Genomic DNA, 19,937 nt, shown 5'->3' with positions numbered 1-19,937 from the left:
TTCCTTCAGTGTTTCCTCATTAGTCATGTCCCCCAGGTCCCTGAACCATTTTTGTCTCCCTCGACTGAACTCTCTCCAATTTGTCTACATCCTTCCTCTAGCAGGGGCCCAAAACTGGACACACTACTCCAGATGCAGCCTCACCAGTGTTGAATAGAGGGGAATAATCCCTTCCCTTGACCCGCTGGCAACACACCTACCAATGCAGCCCAGGATGCCATTAGCCTTCTTGGCACCAAGGGCACACTGCTGGCTCATGTTCAGCTTATTGTCCCCTGGTCCACTGTAACCCCCAGGTCCTTTTCTGCAGAGTCAGCCCCCAGCCTGTACTGGGGCATGGGGTTATTCTGTCCTGAGTGCAGGACTTTGCACTTGTCCTTGTGGAACCTCACAATATCCCCTTTTGGCCCAATCCTCCAGTTTGTCTAGGTCACTCTGAATCCTGGCCCTACCCTCCAGTGTATCTACTACTCCCTGCAGCTTGGTGCCATCTGCAGACTTGCTGAGGGTGCACTTTGTGCCATCTTCCAGGTCTTTGATGAAGACGTTGAACAAAACCGGCCCCCGGTATCAAGGGACACTCCACTTGATACCGGCTGCCAACTAGACATTGAGCCATTGATTACTACCCTCCGAGCCCAATGCTCCAGCCAGTTTTGTATATGCCTTACAGTCCATTCATCCAGCCTGTACTTCCTTAACTTGCCTGGGAGAACATTGTGGGAAACCATATCTAAAGTCTTGCTAAAAATCAAAGTATACCACATCCACCAGTCTCCCCACATCCGCAGAGCCAGTCATCTCATCACAGAAGACAATCAGGTTGACCAGGCATGACTTGCCGCTGGTGAACCCATGCTGACTGCTCCTAATCATCTTTTTCTCCTCCAAGTGCTTAGAAATGGATTCCTTGAGGATCTGGCTCCATGATTTTTTCAGGGACTGAGGTGAGGCTGACTGCTCTGTAGTTCCCTGGATCCTCCTTCTTCCCTTGAGGATGGAGCTGGGCTGTTCTCAGAGGGGGCAGATGACAGAACAAGGAGCAATGGGCTCAAATTGCAGAAAGGGAAGTTTAGGTTAGATATTAGGAAAAAACTCTCTCACTAGGAGGGAAGTAAAGCACCGGAACAGGTTAATGCAGAGAGATGGTGGGATCTCCATTCTTGGAGGTTTTTAGGACCTGGCTAGACAAAGTCTTGGCTGGGATGATGTAGTTGGGGCTGGCCCTGCTTTGAGGAGGGGGTTGGACTAGACGTGACCTCCTGAAGCCTCTTCCAATCCTAATTTCCTATGGATTCCATGATAAATTTCATTTGGATGCAGCTAAGACTCAGAAAAGCAGACCCTTTTCCCAAATAGATTTTCTTTTGAAAGTTGTCGGCATCTTTCCAAAGCAAGCAAACAAACAAAAATTAGCTTTAGGCTGCATTTTTATTTGTTTATTTATTTTTGCAAAGGGGGCTTGGTGGTCAAGTGCTCTGAATCCGCTCTGATTTACCTAACATGGAGCTTTGTATTTCCTAGGCCCAGTCGACTTGAGTTTAACTTGGAGACAAAACTGGTTCTGCTTGCCCACCAGGAAGTGCGAGAGGAATGCTAAGGTGCCACATCAGAGCTTGGTGTCACTCACAATGCCATCACATGACCACGTTTTGTCATGACGAGGTGGCGCAGACTGTAAACTCTTCAACAGAATGACGTATGCCCTAGCAAGCGTGCACCAACTTTTTCCTCCCTGCAGATTACTATGGCCCTTTCTATCAAGAGATGCAATGTCTGCATAGCTCTTGGGGATTTCTTGCATCCAGAGTTTGAACTGGCCCAATGTTTCCAGTTGTAATTTGCTTGGCAGCTAGTTCTCAGATTTGCAATTCATTTACCAGCTCTAATCACTGTCCTGGATTTACAGATGCCGACCAGAGGCAACTGAAAATTAAGGGACTTCTCCATGGTCAGAGAGGAAGTTTAAAATAGATCCTGAAATGCAATGCAGAACTGAGTCCCAGTTTAATAAATATCTGAACCATAAGATACATCATCCTCTCTTTTTCCCTTCTTGATAGAACAAAAAGACTTGCTCTCTGGTTTTAAAAGAGCAAGCCACAGGGTATCGCTTTGTATTTTAAAAGTTTAAACGCATTTGATTATTTTGAACAAGTCTGTTTGGCTCAGTTTCAAACTCCAGTAAGGGTAACTGCATTCTGCCTACCCAAATTCCCTCTTGCAGTTGCAATTGGATACAGTGCTCTGTAGTTCTGGTCCTAAACTTTAGGGCTGTGTGAAGCTTCGGGTGTTGATTTGATTCAGAGGAGATTCGGCCCGATTCAGTGGCGAATCTCCAAATCCGAATCGAATCGGGGGACCAACTTAAAGATTTGGAGAGCTTTGATGATTCAGGCAGTCCCCGGTGGCTGCAGCAGGGAGCCGCAGCCAACTCCAAACTGGAAAGTACTAGGGGCAGGGGAGGGGACATGGGGGGAACCCTGCCAGCCCTCCCACCCGCCACGGCTGCACCTGCTTGCCCCAGCTCTGTACTTTAAAAAAAAAGCCCCGGTGCTCATTGGGTGTTGCTGGGCAGGGGGGTGATCCCCGCTGCCCCCCACTGCATAGGGGGTTCTTCCACGAGCTCCCCAATTCCCCCCCATGGGTGGCCCACCCAGGCCAGCTCCTTTAAGGAAAAAAAACAAAAAAAGGAGAAAAGTCCGGGGACTTACGGCTCCTCCAGTGGCCTCAGGGCTTTGGGGGCTCATGCAGAGCCTCCCATGTGGTGCAAGGCAATGGGGTGGCAGGGGGGATCGCCCCCCACCAGCAGGAACAGTGAGTGCAGAGGTTTTTTGCATTGTTTTTTCTTAAAGGGCTGGAGCTGGCCTGGGCAGGACACCCGTTGGGGGGGGGGACTGGGGGTTGGGGGCCTCGTGCAGAGCCCCCCATGCAATGTGGGGGCTAGCAGGGATCACCCCCTGCCCAGCAGCACCCGGGGAGCCGGGCCTTTTTTTTTAACAAGTGCCAGGGGCTGGGGCGGGCGGTGCAGGCATTGCCCGGCTGGGAGAGTGGGTGGGGGATGGTCCTGGGCAATTCGGAGATCGGGCAGCAGTCAAATCTCCGGATCAGATTAGGCCGAATCAAAATCGGGACAGTGATTCAAATTGGGACAGTGCTTCGGCTGAATCCGAATCCAAAGCAAATACTAGCCAGTTCGCACAGGCCTGCTAGATGTATTGTGCAGTGTTGGCTCTGGCTTAATAAACCCTGGCCATGTTTCACCCCAGCATGATTACATTTTAGTAGTAGATAAATGATTTCTGTATCTCTATGTGCATGGGTGTAATATTAGGCTATCGGCGACAGGGCTTTAGCTCCCCCCTTCAGTGAGAGGTGCAACGTATCCAGAAATTACCTTGTCATTTTGAAGGGAAAAATAGAGTTGTGACTTGACTTAACCCAAAGCCAGAATAAGAGGGCAGGTTTGGAATAGTGTGTTTTCCGTCTCTAAGCAAATGTGATTACTTGTAGACACATCAGTATCTTTCCTGAATTGAAATGTAATGCTATTCATTCCCATATCTAATGTAGGCACATCTATTGCCCAGCCACCTTCCTACAAGCCATCTAGAGGTGCATAAAGAGGCGTTTTTCCCTGCTGACTAGACACTAATCAAGTGACGCAGCAACCTGGCGGTAGGGACACTGGAGATGCTGTCTTCTGGATAAGCGGATAAAATCTTTAGACCTTTTATGCTGTCCTTGAGGATCCCAATGATACTCTCCAAAAGAGTGAGTATGTGTTTAGGTCCGTTTCTAGCTTGTCTCCCTAGTTCCACTTGCAGTTTTGAACTGGGGAAGTATCCTGTACTTCCTCCCCCTAACTGCTGTTATGCAGAGTCCATGAATAATTATGCAGTTGCTGCATCTCAGTGGAAGATGAAGGGATCTTCATGCCCGGTGTAAGATTCTTGGATCAAGGCTGCTGCATCAATCTAACTTGATCAGCAAAGTTGGGACATCTAGTCAAGACTGGAAGGCTGGAGGTTCTATAGACTCTGCTTGTACAGTCCAGCCTGTTGAGAAGACACGGTTGAAGTTTTGCACAGTTGTGCCAAAATCAAATTACTTTATGAAGTTCAGGGAAATATGAGCAAACAGGAAAAAAAAACATAATACTCATGTAGGAAAGATCATGCGGCTTGGTTTCAAACGGCTGAACTGAAAAACGGAGGCAGTAGGATTGTCAGAGAACTGAAAATCTGAAAGACCAAGAAATGCAAAAAAACAGACAAAAACCCCAACAGAGCCATTAAAAATAGCAAGTAAGGATAAGAAGAAAAAAAGAAGTGTGTTGGCGGGGTGGGGGTAGAGGGATAGGGAATGGTTAAGTGGCTAGAAAACAGGATTTGACGTCGGAAAACCTAAGCTTTAATCTTAGCTCTGAATCCCAAGCCTTCGCACCACCAAGAAAACAGTGGCTGTGGAACTGAGGCTGAAATGGTTTGATGGCCAGGACCACAGTCGGGTTCAGCCCCGTTTCAAAAACCATGACTCAAAAGTCAACTTGACAATGCATTCAAAGGGCATTAACTCTGTCTACACTTACGTTACAATTATTGTCAGCACCAGTGCAGCTGCCCCTGTCACACACAACATATGTGCACAGGCAGGGTTTCTCTGCGATCCTGGGCATCTGAAAGGTTCGGGGCACTCAGCTCCCTTGGAGGGAGCTTCACAGCTCCCAAGCATTCAATACTTTGTGGTGGGAGGACCTTCCTCTCTCCCTCTGGAGATAATTATGCTTATGTACCTCACTGGTATGTAGCAACACTGAAAATACATTTTTTTCAGTTACGTTTTCATTTATGCTTTATGGTAATGACAGTCCCATAACTGGAATTTAGCAAAGCAGCCCTCTCTGTAAGGAAATCTTGCTACCCAAAGCAATGATTCATTCATACTTGAAAAGTCCCTTTTGGAAGGCCAGCACTAGGGATTACGGGAACAGATTCACACAAGAATGGTGTATCACATGGTACGGAGCTCCTGGCACATTTAAAGCCATGACAGTAAGTGCCAGCTTTCAGCAGCTCCAGAAACTCAGAGCTCAGCACCTGCAACTGATGCCAGGTTTTCCAAACAGGTCAGCTCAGATGTGCACCCAATGTGCTGTGGAAAATCTGTGGGCCTCAGTGGTGCCGGAGCTGTTTTGAAAACCTGACTCATATTTTATAATGTGAGCCAATGTACCATATATGGCAGGTAAATCTACTCTGGAAATGGAGAGGGGGGGCTAATATTATTTAGCTCTTAGATGCAGCTATTCCTTTATATATCACCAAGTACTGCACGGAAAAAGGGATCATTCATTTTTCCATTTTCTAGAAAGGGAAAGCGATGTGCAGGAAGGGAAAGGGACTTGCCCAGGGTCACAGTGAGGCAGGTCTAGGTCTGCAGCATTCAGAAGCACGTGGCACCCAGAACGGCATTCAGCATCGCGTAGCCCCAGAAAGGAAAATGAGGTCATTCTGCACAGAGCAGTGTGGTGCCCACGTTCTCCATCCCAAAGGAGACATTTTAAGTATCCTTTCTAGACACCCAGTCAAATTTAGATCAATTTTTCCCCACCAAAAAAAAAAAGTGGATATTTATAAGCAGGTTCCAGCAAAGTAAATAGGAAAAAAAAAAAAAAAGCCCAAACCTGAACTAAACTATGTGAAAAAGGCAGATTTTTTTTCCTTCTTCCTGGCTCAAGTATTTATTTAATCCAAAAATATTTTTAAAAAAAAAAACCCCTGAAAAACCAACAGCAAAGACTCATTTATTACACAGGACCCGGCAGCTCCTCTGATGGAGAGTCTGGCATTAACAAAGTAATGCCACTGGAAGTGCCAGCATCCAGAAACTCTAGAAACTCGTCGGTGATTAACTGGGGTCTTCTCAATAAGCTCAGTTAGCAGACCAATGTCTGCAAATGCCATATTTAGATTAAAAAAACTGAATTCCAAAGCACGTAAAGCTTTGGAGGATTTTATTTGCGTGTCTTCTCATTGGAGGTTAAACAAGATAATCTAGGAGTCCCTTTTGACTTTAAACTCTGTGCATTAAAGATTGCCTTTAAAGTATTAAAAGCAATCCATACGCTTAGCGTTCCTAGGATAAACCCATCCTGTTGTGTCCATCAGGTACCGCGTCATTCTGATCTTATCGTGTCAATGGCAAAACTCCCTCTGACTCCGATCGTGATGCTTGATCCAAGACTGTTGAGGCCAATGGGAACTGTACTATTTATTTCAGTAATGAGAGACTTGTTCACAAGCTGGCATTTTGGGAAGTGTCCCTAACTGAGCCTCATCATGGCCTTGAAGTAACAGAGAATAACTGAAAAGGATGCATCAAAAAGTCACTCCATTGCCCATTCTCTGAAAAGCCAACATACAAATTAACAACATGTATCATTACAGATACTTCATCTATGCAATTCTGAGAACAAGCAACCAGAATGATGGACCACAACCTTGAAGCTGCTCTAACAATAGGGAGCAACTGTACACCTGAAGAATAGCTACCTTATATAATGCATTGCATACCCTCTGTTGTGTACAAGTTCTTATAGTAACCACATAGATATGAAAGATACTCATTTAAAACCTTTCAATCCAAGCACATGGGGAAGGACATTGGCATTATTAAAGCAAACATCCTGCCAAAATGGTGTAGGTTAAATATAAAGATGATTTCTATTTCTAGGGACGTAGAAAAGCATTTGGATTGTTTAGAAGAATAAAAAAACCTCTCTCTGCTATTATTTTGCCTGCATACAATATAAAACAGGCAATCCAGCAAAGCGGGGGGAGACCCTCATTTCTGGACTGGAGACATCTACCCAAAGTTCAGACAAAAGTCAAATTAAAAAATGGATATGCAGACCCACACTTCAGCAGAAGTAGCATGGAAAGCTGCTAAAAGAAACCATTGACAATTTTGTGTCTATACAGCTTTAAGTGTTAATATGTAGAAGCTCTAGGTTACTTTGCTTTTAATGCTCCCCAGTTTTAAAAGCAATTGTTTTACTTTTCATGACAAAAATTTTGCAGCTCTTTTACAGCGGTTTTCATGTTAAGTGTTTGTTTACACATTTTTTCCCATTTTAGTAATCCTCCGAGATTTGCTCTTTTTTCTACAAACTGCTTTGAAAGAAATAGATAATATCTTTCACATGAAGGAAAGGGAATGGGGGTATGCAACAAGTTCATTTTTGAGAGATTAAGAGTTGGAGAGCTCTATCCAATGCCTCCAGTGAAGTCACTTCAGATTGATACTGGTCTAATGAGAACAAAATTTGTGCTTTAGAGAGGTTTTCAATCTATAGAGGTAAAACTGTTGGACAAATGCTCACAGAACAACTCGCTTTCCAGAAGAGGCCTGTGTTTCCTCACTGTAACAACGAATTCAACTTATTTTATAAATGAAGTAAGTTTTTTGTTATTTGTTGACCCGACATCACAAAGAAATATGAACAACCAGAATAAAATATTCAGACCATACGCAAGGCATCAGAGATTTAATTTTTTTAGCCTAATGTCAAATAACTCTCGACGTCCCACTTTACTCAGACACAAATAAGTTGCTGGTTTTGGATGACCACGAGTGCATTTTAATAATAATAATAATCAAAGCCAAAAACCGACATGATGATTGCAGAACAAGGTTTTCAACTCTCATTTTCTATTTCTTAAAAAGAGGGAAAGGAGGGAGAGGAGATGCTAGTAGCAAAGTTGGACATTGTCAGGTTAAACACAACAGACCCACATTTTGTGCGCTTGCCATGAAGACACATACCTATAGATACAAGCTTGTGTGGAATATCACCACAAGTTCGGATCTACGGGTTTGTGGCAACGGGCATCGATTTCTTCTTTATTAATTAGTTTGTTAATTTTACTTTGTTAAAACATTCTGCAAATAAAATGTCAGTTCTGTTAGTAAGTAGCAGCGTTCCAACTCTTCAGTACATTAAAAAGACAACTTTTAGGAAGACCTGCTTGTTTTACAGCAATTGCTAACGTTATCTGCGTTACACCAGAGCAAAGGAAACAATAGTAACATCTTTTTAAAAAATAGCAGCAAAATAAGTTATGAATAATATGGTGGGAACCAAAAAGTAACTGTTTCTGTTTCGTCACTACTTTTGGGATGGAATCATGGATGATGATGATGATGATATGACACTAAATAACCAATGACCGGCTTTACTGATTTATTGAAAATTGTCGGGTGAGCCAACAACAGGGGAAGAGTTCCTACTTGTGTTAGATTGTAACAGGAGAGTGCTTTAAAACAAAAATTAAAAAAAATCAATGAGAGTTTGTACTTCTTTAAAATATATTAACTTTTTTGTTTGTTTGTTTAAGAAAAGGATCGTCTTTCCGTTCATTCTGGTATCCTGACTAAACCGCCAAAAGAAACAACCATACAAAAGAAAGATGAGTTTCACTGACTTTCAGAACAGTCACTAATAGTACGTAACTACTAACTACTGCCTTTTAAAAAAAAATCATTAAGAACAATTAAGATTTGAAGGGCAGGCAAAAAATATAATCTCTGCTAATATACATAACAATGCATTCATCCCTAAATATCTTGCAAATGCTGGCTATATAGTTCTACCTAAAGAGCTAGAGGCAGAAAAAGCCATGTGAATATTTTACCCGTTTCTAATAAGATTTAACTTCATTTAGAAGCAAACGTCAGCCATTGCAACTAAAAAAAAAATTCCTCTGAAGTCCTCTCTCTTGTATAATTAGTGTGTACTTAAAGTTAATGGAATTACTTTGGGTGTGTGCAGTGCTGAAGATGAGAAGAAAATTAAACATAAGTCACTTTGCTGAAGATTGGAATGGAATTTTTGAACAAACTTATTAACATTAACCTCACTTCTCTCCCTTCTCCCCCTTCCTCCTCCCCCCCCCCGAAAAAAAATCCATCTTCCCTTTTCTATTCCTCCCAAATCTCAGATGAAAGATAAAATTTGGAAAAACTGGGTATTTTTTCATTAAAGTGTAATGTCATCAACTTCTCTAAAATAATTGTGCAACAGGGATTATTTTGCTCATTTCTGTTCACGTGCAGGTTCTTGAAATGAAATGCTTTACCCCTCTGGCCTGATAAACGGACCCACTTCAGAGAACTGCACTTTCCTTTTTGGAACTACTTGTGTGGGCTGGTTACAGGAACCTCCTGGATCTCTATTCAACCTCTACCCAGAAATGGAGATGTTAAACTATGGCTAATATCTGCAAACACAACTGGCTCAAGTTCAGCTCCTGTACAGATCTGGGGGTACCTACCTAAAACGTGACCAGGTTTTCATAAGGTCTAAGAGCTCAAAAATCATCCCATGATCAGGTGTTTGGTGCCTTGCAAGAATCAGAGCAGCTTTTATATGGAAGCCTGTAAAGGAATCTAGGAGCGCCGGCAATTAAAAGTTCTGGCCTACCATCAAGTATAATATGGTCAAGAAAGTGGGACAATGTATACATGTTACGGAGCCCCAACCAGAGACTATACATACCTACATTTACATAGACATGTCTCTCTCTCTCAGGGAATAGCCAACTGAATATGGCACACTTGAACCTTTTCTACAATGAATTTCACCAAGGTGATATATTTTAGAGGACCTGAAGTGTAAAATGCAAAATACTTTCTGACACTTCTACGATTCCCAAGAGTGGTCTGTAATTAGAAAGAGTTAATAGAGCGGCTGCTACATGTACGAGGATCGATTACAACTGCTAGGAATTTTGCTTTACACTTGCAAGTATCTTTAAGGATGCAACACAGGGGTCTGTAACTGTTGATACTCTTTATAATGGAACTCGTAGTTCTATATATCTGGTGCACAGTGTTTTTGGAGGTCCCAAAACATGTGCCTGGGTCTCTGGGGAAGATATTAAATGATATTTCTTAAATCCTTGCCTTGTATTCTTATTTAATACCCTTACTGTAAAGTGTATACAGTACATAAAACATTAACTACGATTCCTTTCTTCTAATAATTCTTTCTTTGAACCTAATATTCTTCTCCCCCAATCACTGCTATATTCATTACTGTCCTTAACAAAAATTAAACTAAATGGGGAGTTAAGCATTTTGGTGGCCTCTGAACATTATGATATGATGCCTGCCTTCAGCTCTCATTGGTTTCAATGGATGTCGAGGGTACTGGACACACCAAAACTGGTGGACCCTATCAGCCAGATTTCCACAGCAATTCAGCTCCATTTTAGGCCACCTGAAATACGTAGAGCTATGCACTTGTTCGCAATGGGAGCTTCTGGATACTGGGCAATGTTGAAAATCTGGCCCTCCATCTATTGCTGTCTTGATCAATGGCTTTTTGAAGCAAAATAAAAGGAAAACTTGGGAGTGTACAAAAATTCATTTTCATAGCTATACGTGTTTAAAAGTTATAATAAAACTCTCCAGAATTGCAAATGTATGTGTCAAAACAGTACCAGAAGTCACTCCAGTGAGTCTCCACTATGGATCTTATGGAACTACTACTGTATTCTTTTGAGACTAGAGAAAGGCACTTTGGTAGGCATGCCCTTTTCATTTTGTGATATCTATATCCTCTAACAAAGTGTCCAGGGCCAAGCTAGCACTTCCTAGGGCTTGTAAAATAAATACACTCTAAACAAATAAATAGTTTAAAATTTCTGAACCAGTAAAAGCAGAAGCAAATAGGGAAGGGAGAGGGGGATACAAAGCAACAAATATTCTTTTGAACTGGGATCCTACGTTTCTAAATCTGATTTTTTCTAAATTGCATGCCATTGTTTTCCATCGAATGCATTCAGGGTGCTAGGAGGAAAACTATGGGTTACAGGAAAGGTGAGTTTTGAAACATTTCACCAAATAGATCAATTATGCAGTGGTTAATATCTTCTGGAGACCTGGCGAGCGATTAAAAAAAGTGGCAAAAACCTCTGGCAGAGGAATGCACCAATTGTCTCGAGGACATATTTGCACGTTAAACTGGAAATCAAAAGCGTCAACTGACACGGTAGAGATTCTGCAGTCTCTTCTAATATATTTTGCTCAACTATTATTTAAGACCCAAAAAGTGATCATAATAAATCACCAAAAACTTGTCATAGAAAATAGGGATAGTAAAAATAAGAGACATGCTGATTAACACTAACCCTTTAGAAGACTGGCATTTTCCAGCCTTTCAGTCAAGGGAATGTATAGCGGAATATGTACAAATTATATATATATATGTCTCTAAAAGCATTAGGCTGGGTTTGGTCTGTGGGTGGTTCTCTAGCAAACCACACTGCACAAATGCACTTTCCAAGAAAATCGATCGATGTGGAATGCATTGTGTGTCTGAATAAGAGCTGTTTGCAGCCATTTCATATTTCAGCCGTAAAAATCAGACAAATAAGAAACATTACTCCTAAACAATTCCCCTCCCCCTAGTTTTAACTCAGTTGAATACAGGCCTTTAGAAAAAAAAATGATTTTTTATCTGTTTTTTTCCCTGAGATCTATGTTGATATACCTGTAGGTTGAAGTACTTCACAATAAAAATAAATAAAAACACAGTCAAAGGAGAATTTAATAGAAATCACTTTACCTTCGCGGCGGCACTTCATAAGAATTCTTATTGTACACGCGCTGCCATCTTGCTAGGCCCAACACTTCTAGAAATACATCCTAGAAAATAAAACATTTAGAGAGATTTTTTTGTGGCATTTTAAATCATCTGCACTGCCCTTTGTACACTCTGTTCTGCACTTTTAGGAGCAGAAAACCAAAAGGAGAAAGACAGGATCTCAAAGGCAAAAACCCGGTTGCTCATAATAGAAGGCGGCGTTGATGTTACCCCTCTGCTCAATTTGCCCCTAGCATAACAGGTTAAATCTCCGAGAATAAACCCCATTTCTGACGATACGTAAAACGTTTAAGAAATCTGCCAAATCTAATGCCACCAACACGAATAATGCAAATCAAGCCAAACTTGGAGCTTGCAGCAGCAAATGCGTTTTGGGTTAGTTGCATGCATCAACTTCTTTAAAAAAAGATTAGTTAGCAAGTATAGTTCCTTACACAGTTAAATTTTGGCAAGACAGAATTCAAATCGGAAGATCGTTACCTGCTTTTGAGAAGATTCACCAAGCAAGCATTTTAAGCTTTTTGACTCTTTAAACCTGATTCAAGGAATAATTATTTCTCTCTGCCGACGCGATTGTTAAAAGAAGAGAAACCCCTGATTGTGGTGGCTTCGTGGATGCTATTCTTTTTGCACCACAGCAGGATTCTTGGCTGCCAGTCCAAGCTGCTTTCACTTGCCAAGTTTTGAGATGCTGGTTTTGCCTTTCATTTTATTGTTCCTTTCGCAACGTTACAGACCGACTTAAAACCGTGCACAGCTGCTAACAGGAGAAAAATTATTTGAATTTCGCCCGAGAACGGAGCTGGGGAAGGAGCGCGCCGTGATGTAACTATAATGACACCCATCGAAATGTCGCTGGTATTTTGGGGGTGCTCCTTTTGCTCAGAGCCCTGACAATCTCTGATAAAATGGGGGGGGGGGTGGGGAACACTACTAAGAACAAGACATGATAAATGTCCAGGTCTATGATCCACCATAGTCACATAAGGGGTGGAGGGTGCAATTTCTTATATAATCCCCATTTTCTCTCACTCCTATTCTCTCTTTCACTCGTGTATTTTTGGAGAGGGGATTTTGCTGGGCGGTGGGGAGGGGGGGGAGGGAGGGTTATATATTTTTTAGCCTAACAAAGAAGGTTCTCCCCATCACCACCCTTATGCTGCTTTCCTCTGATAGGAGCTCATCCATACCCAAGCATCGTGGCCTTTCTGTTGACGCAACACCGCCACGAAAAGACTCAGCATCACGGCGCAGAAGCCTCCATCAAAATTCAATAAGGGGCTGCAATTCTCTCACCAAACACATTCATTTATTGTGAGCTAAGTGACTTTTTTTTTTTTTTTTAAAGGAAGGTTGCATAAATTGAAGACGGCAACAGACAAAACAACCTCCCCAATGCTTTATTTTACTTTATTTTATGGAACGTAGCTACCCCTCCTCCAAAAAACCCTACCCGAACTTGATATTCAAATGCACTAAATGAACCAACAAAAACATTATTTATGGATTCTTGTCAGGCTTTAAATAGCCAGGAAAAATTTGATGGAATAAATATGATATATTTAGCACATTCTAAGTATTAAAGGATAGAAACTTTCAGTCTGTGCACACATGTATACACACAAAGTTAGTGTACAATGAGATGGGGATATACATCAGGTATATCCAACAATGCATCGTCATCTATAGATTACATATTAGTTGTTGATCACCATCAAATATTGTATCTTGAGTTAGTCTTGTACGTTTACACATACATGCATGTATACAAAGTGCATGTTTAGCAACCCAGGACAGCTAGGGACTAATATTTTTCATAGCACATTGATGATAGTTTATATAGTCTGCACATGGAAATATTAAATTTTATTTCCAACAAAATAATAACGAAGAAGAAAAACTCTGCCACTGCAAGCTGTTGTATGTGCAGAGGTTTATAGTCGACTGTTTACGGTAGTGGTAAGTGCAATATGTATAAATAGCAAATGAAGACTACACCACAACACACAGACATATGCTATGTATACAGCAAGGGGAAAAAAGTCTGACTATAGACAAAGTTTCTATGAAAAATCAACAGACAAACAAGAGCAGCGTTGATTAATCAAGGGGAAAGGAAAATGGAAGATTTGTTTTAAAGTGGAAGCATAATGTGAAATTTCAAAATCAGATGGCTTGGTCTGTGATTTCTTTCATTTAAATGAATTGATCTGTTGCTAAACTGCTGCTTTCGTGCCAAGAAACTTTTAACTCTTTCAGTTCAAAACTCCCATGTTTTTTTCTCCCCCCGAGCATGCCGCAATTAGATTAGAAAAGCGGAAAAATATAAAGAAGAGGGAAATTTTTAAAAAGAGCATAAAAAAAACCAGGGGGATTAAATCCGCAAGCACATGCAGCACACAAAAGAGCGACAATATGGAGAGTATCCGTGTTTCGTTAGAATTTCTACTGTATAAACAATGTGATTCTTGTTCTTACAATGTTGCTAAAACTTGGAAAGGCGACAAAAAGGCCTTCAACTTTCACAATTATACTTACAGAGAACTTAGTTGCAAACCCGTCAGAAACGGGGTCTGCAGCAAGAAAAACGACAGAAACCCTGACCTAATTCATTGTAAACATTCACTTACCGAGAATGCCTTAAGCATTTCCAACAGAACCCCCTTTCCTATACATGTTCACCTACATGCAAAAAAATAAAAAATAAAAATAAAAATAAAACCCCGTAAAAAAAACAAAACAAAAAAAAAACACACCCAAAAGCAACAAGAACAAAAAGCAACAAATACAAAAAAAGCAAAAAGCCGCTTTGGTAAATTAGGGTGAGCTGCTAATGCTTTTTCCGCTTTTGTTTTGGGTTTCTTTTGCCCCCTAAAAAAATTTTTTTGGATGAAAAAAAAAAAAAATTAAATAACCATTCAAATAGGCTCTGTTGTAATTAAAGGTAATTCCGGGGGAAAAATATTTATGTGCACAGCAGAAAAAAAAATTATATATATATTTATATATATTTCCCTCCCACTTTCCAACTCCGCTGCAGTTCCCCCTAAACTGCTGCTTGCTCCAATCTGGTGCCTGCTTAACAACGGAATGACAGGCAACATCTGTTTGTATAGAAGCCAAGATCAAGCCTTCAAAATTTTTTTGGCTTGGTTTCTTTTTTTTTTCCTCCCCCCCTCTCTCTATGGAAAGCTTTAAAAAGAAGGAAAAGAAAAAAAAATGCACAGCAAGATTTTGAAAGCAGCTCAAGTGAGGCAGCAACTATTTTCCCTTGAGTTATTTCAAGGTATAGCATTTCTAGTGTAATTCATCCCCCCACCCCTTCACCCCCCGTCCAGTACCTTCGAGTCAAGTCTCTTCCCCACACTATTAACATAGTAACACACAACTTAAAAAAAAAAAAATCCAACATACCTTGATCACTAAAAGGCCACTCCCTCCTATGGGGGGGTGGTATTAATTCTCCGGTAGTCAACTGAAAAAAAAAAAAAAAAAAAATGAAGGGGGGGGGTGAAAAATGGGAGGGGTCAGGGGACCATCTTGCCACAATTTTCTTTTGTTTTACAAGCCCTGGTTGGAAATAAAATAAATTAAAAAAAAAATCAAATCAAACCCAAATAAGTTTCAAATGACTAACAATGGCAGGCGACTGCCAATTCTGTGGCAAATCGGGAGAAAGCACAATAATTCCACATGCTGAGATGTGAACAACTGGAAAGAGACCAACTCTCTAGAAGTCACAATGAAAACTATTAAGCCCCCACCCCGGTCTCTCTTCCCTCCTGGCATCTTCCCCCCCCTCCCCCCCCCAAACAAAAATTAAAAAAAAGTCAGGCAACCAATTTAACCCACTAATTTAACAAAAGGAAAAAGGGTGGGGAGGGGAAGACCGGGGGGAAATGAGACTGTTTAAAAGCTGGAAGAATGTTTTATTCACTGGCCATTTGGGGACGGACACATACACACATGTACACACACACACACGTACATACACACACACGCATACACCACGTTTAAAAAAAAAAGAAAAATCAGACAAGTTGCTAAAGAGGACTTGTGTAAACTCAGAACACAGGCACAATTCTTGGCCTTTTCCCCCTATATTCCATCTTGTATTCCGATCACGCACCACTGCGACACCACTGCACCAATCCACTGCATTAATCTTGGCCTTAAACGGGCTGACTGGCAAAGCAAACTGTGTGTATATATCATCTTTCAAACTTAACAAGTTAAAGGGAGAGAGGGTGGTGGTAGGTGGGGAGGAGTGTGGGGGGCAGGGGGGCGGGGACCTTCGTTCTGAATATAAAATATAGGAGCTGAGCTTAGTAAGGGAATTTTAAAGAGGACGTGTTACACAGGCGTATGTAGAGAGCTGCAAACCTCCCTAAGCTTTCTTGTGTCTCTCTCGCTGTGTGTCAGTCGTGCTCTCTCACTCCCTCTCCCTCTCTCTCTCTCCCACTTCTTATAACAAAATCCCACATCCCCTGGCAGATGTCTGAATCCCTGCCAGATCTAACAATGTCGGACCCAGCCTATGCCACCAGACGTTCTGTACCACAAAGTATCTCATTCTCCCAGCACAGTGGGGTCAGACATACATATTAAACAACCATTTTTCTTTTCTAATGTGCAGATTCATAAGCTGTAAATTTGAGGGAGTGGGGGGAGGAGGGAGGAAATCATTTTCCTTTTTTTTTTTTTTAAAAAAAAAAAAGAAGAGAGAAAAGCTCATTAAAAAATAAATAAAACCACAGACAGTTGGGAATGTCACTCACCTTAAATGGGAGCTGACGTAAGTCAGCGTTTGGTTTGGGCAAAATTAACATTTTCGTTCAGTTAAAAGGCTACAGGCAATACTTTTACAGTCTTTGCTCTCAGGTCAGGATCTCTAAACTCCTCTTTCGCCAATGGATGGATTGGTACAACTGCCCCGTGAATACTCCTGGGATGTGCATCTAGCATTAAGCAGGGTTTAGGCTTTCAGACTCTGGGGTTTTTTTGAGATTCTTCCCTCTGCAGATGAAATCCTTTTATTGCTATGGTTATAGAAATCTAAAATCAAATATTGGGTGCCTGCTTCCATCAGCTTCATGGGGGGGAATGCTATAACCTTATGAAACGCACCTTCCTCCTGATCCCTGGGGGTTGTCTTGTTCCTCTAGCTTCACACAACCCTGGTTTTAACTCAAAGCTTCCCAAGAGCTCGGTAAAGTTGAGGTTAACGACAACGCTCAGCAGTTTTAGGGCATCCAAAACCCCCACCATGTTTTAAGGAGCGTTATAATGGCCATTGCATAACCATGTAAATGAAGCCAGAGAGATGAAGATGATTTGCTGTGTCACAGAGCAGCTCAGGGCTGTTTCCAATTTCAGTGTGGTAGCCACTGAGCCATTGTTCTCCTCTCCTGAAAAAACAGGGCCACATGGGCTCAATTTCACTTAAGCAACTTATTTGTGTAGGGGAGCCAAGTCCTCTGCCCATGTCCAGAGGCTAGTGTCTGAGCAGATGTACATCCCAGACACCTGGTATTACGGGCTCTGGACGGTAGCAGGACCCTCTGCGTGCAGGTTGCGGTGAACAGATCTGAGCAGAGCCCCTGGATACACTCCTCCTCACGTACCTGCCTGCAAACGTTTGCTGTGCGCCACTGGAGAAAGCCAACATAGTGCCACCATCTGCAAAACAGGAGATGCAATGATGTCCCTTTTGCTGCCTCCCTCCTACAAACAGGTAGAGGAGTGTTACAGCAGCTCCAATGCTTCGTCACATTGTTTGTCCTCTCGTACCAATGGGGTAGGACTTGCTCATCAATCTGTAGCAATAGGATCCACTGGCAACTGCACAGTCTCTTTGGTTCCACAGGCAGCTTCACACTGACAGTAATGGGAAGCCCGTAGGTTGGGCAGAAAAGTAGATTCAGCTTTCAAGGCCCTGCAAGACTCACAACCAAGCACCACAAAACTGTGGGACAGTCCTAAATTTGTCATAGCGATGGGCTTTCTGACTTTTAGTTTTCACTCTGCTGAACTTTAAGTAATGACTTTATGTAGGTGGAAGGAAGACTGGAAAAACCGAATGCATCAGCTTGACGGGAAGCATAACTTGGCTGGCATCTTCCATCAAAACCAATATAAGCAAGGCCTATATAAGCAAGAGCTTCCTTTGTGGTGTTTAGTGGGTTTATTTCTGCCACTGCAGCAATTTACTGTCCTTCGCACCATGCACCGCTGTTAACTTAACAAGGCAAGGGTTTCACTCCTCAAGGAGAGATTCTCACAGGCCAGGAAGCTAGACGCAACGTTAGAGTGCACGTTGCCGGCAACATTGCAATCCAAAACTTTTAGTGACACGTCATGAAGGTCAGAGAGCCTGGAGAACTGAAGGGGCACTTTTAGGAAATTAGCTTAAATGAGTGAAGGCCTATGTGGCTACGGGTGGGTATGATAAGGGGTCTTAAATCCTGAGTTAGAAAGATGGGTCTCTTTGGAGAGGATCCCCGTTGCACGCTGAACACCCGAGTTCTACTAGGACTTCTACCCCCAACTTACTATGGTCTTGTGCAGGTTAACTAACACCTTCTCATCTGCAATTACCCATCCCATAAAGTGGGTATAATAACATTCGGCCATTTTTAAAAAGCTCTTGGGGCATTAATAGATGGAGACACTCAAATAATAAATCCAACGAAGGTATTTCAACTAGGCAAGCAAGGTTCTTTGGGTAGATGCGATACCTGTTAGTGGACCAACTAAATAGTTAGAAAAAGGTCTTTGCAAGCTTTCGGGCACAAACACCCTTCGTCAGGCGTTGGGAGACTGCTGCTGTTCTGAGGTCTCCAAGGCATCACATCTACCCAAAGACCCTTGCCCAACTATGTCTGTAGACCAACACAGCTACAACCAACAACCCTGCAACAAGGAAGGTATTTCAACTAGGTGGGCAATTAATCAATCTATAGGCTAGAAGGTCTTGAGCAGTCAGGTCAGGTCATCATCATTGTAAGGGCTGAGTTTTTCAAAATGTTAAAGGTAGGCTTGAAATACTAAGCTGGATCTACATTTTTGTGAATATTTTTTTTTGGGGGGGGGGGGGGATCTTATCTGCAAAGTATTTGTTCAGGCAAATGCAAACAAACCTCTGGTTCAGACTGCAGTTGAAGACCTCTGAACCTCTTCCTACGCAGATTGCATGCAGAACCGCCTCTAATTGTTAAGAATAAAGTCTGCAGGGGAGAAGGACATTTGACTCACCTGAGCTGCTGAGCTTTAGGTTTGGTATGAATCATCTGAAACAAAATAGGAAGGGAACGAGTTAAGGAACTGACCACTCAACAAGGAAGTGTTTGCTTAAGAAAAGAGGTGAATTAAGAACTCCTCCAAATTGAAGTCATCCATATCTTCCCTCAAACCTGCTAGAGTGCTCTACAAATTACTCTCTCTGGACTTTGAACTGTCCACAGGCAGCTGTTCCTTTGCTGAGCTCTCGTTACCAAATTCTCACCCCTGTGTAGAAAAAAGGGGTATAAGCTGGGTACACTGTGGTATGACCTTGTGCCCCATCTTAATGCTTGTACCTGTGTCTGGTGCATTTGCCTGCAGTGTTCTGGGGATGACTTGGCAGCTTATTGGCTTGCCTTTGAAACACTAACTCTCCCTGCACCCAGCTTTTATGAACACAGTAGATTTAGTTCTTCATCAGCCAGATCCATTGAGCCCTGTGCAGCCTGACCCTTGCTAAATCATTTAACATCTTAGCGCCTTCTTTTCCTCACCTGCAAGAAGGGGATAATATTATATAATCCCCCTGTGAAACACTTTCAGATTTATTCATGAGCATTGCCATGCTGTATGGTGATGGAGAAAGAAACAGACTGTACGCCCTCCAAAACCAGCAGGCTCATCACAAGGCTCAAGGGTACCACATTTTGTGTCCCCATCTCTGCCGTTGATAGATCTGGGAACAAAAATCTCTCCCCACAGGCTTCGTCTGCAAGCTCATGACGTGCTCTCGTTAGCACCAACAAACTGGATGCCTCCCATGTCAGAAATAGCAGCTTGTAAACCAGGTTCAAGCCAGAAGTGGGTGAAGGCTCAAAGATTTGACCATCTGTGGTAAAGCATCTTAACAAAAAAAGTCTTACAGCTTCACTCAGGCTATTTGTTTAGTGAATCCCGTGGCCAGGAGAAAGAGTCTGGTCTCAACATCTTGGTATCTGTTTCCTATTTTGGCTGAAAACAGTGACTAGTCCAGAGACTAGTATTT

General features: G+C 42.2%; 2 long non-coding RNA genes across 12 annotated transcripts in view; one reads left to right on the top strand and one right to left on the bottom strand.

The window, feature by feature from the left end:
* Positions 1-19,937, bottom strand: part of LOC132246464 (uncharacterized) — a 189,028-nt gene that overhangs the window by 37,381 nt on the left and 131,710 nt on the right. For 10 of the 11 annotated variants that reach the window (XR_009457770.1, XR_009457768.1, XR_009457765.1 and 7 more), the window contains 4 exons: positions 18,926-18,960; positions 17,296-17,350; positions 15,086-15,146; positions 11,633-11,712 (listed from right to left, as the gene is read on the bottom strand). This is a non-coding gene — a long non-coding RNA (uncharacterized LOC132246464). Of the gene's footprint in view, positions 1-11,632; positions 11,713-14,301; positions 14,354-15,085; positions 15,147-17,295; positions 17,351-18,925; positions 18,961-19,937 lie in introns of all 11 variants that reach the window. The other variant, XR_009457767.1, reaches the window with a different exon arrangement.
* LOC109283128 (uncharacterized) lies at positions 12,288-13,236 on the top strand. Its single transcript, XR_002090193.2, has 2 exons — positions 12,288-12,529; positions 12,848-13,236. It is a non-coding gene; the product is annotated as an uncharacterized LOC109283128 (long non-coding RNA).

Source organism: Alligator mississippiensis, chromosome 16 (assembly GCF_030867095.1).
Source record: "Alligator mississippiensis isolate rAllMis1 chromosome 16, rAllMis1, whole genome shotgun sequence".
NCBI classification, from domain to species: domain Eukaryota; kingdom Metazoa; phylum Chordata; order Crocodylia; family Alligatoridae; genus Alligator; species Alligator mississippiensis.
The sequence above is the reverse complement of the archived record's forward strand: the minus strand, read 5'-3'. Positions and strand labels throughout refer to the sequence as shown.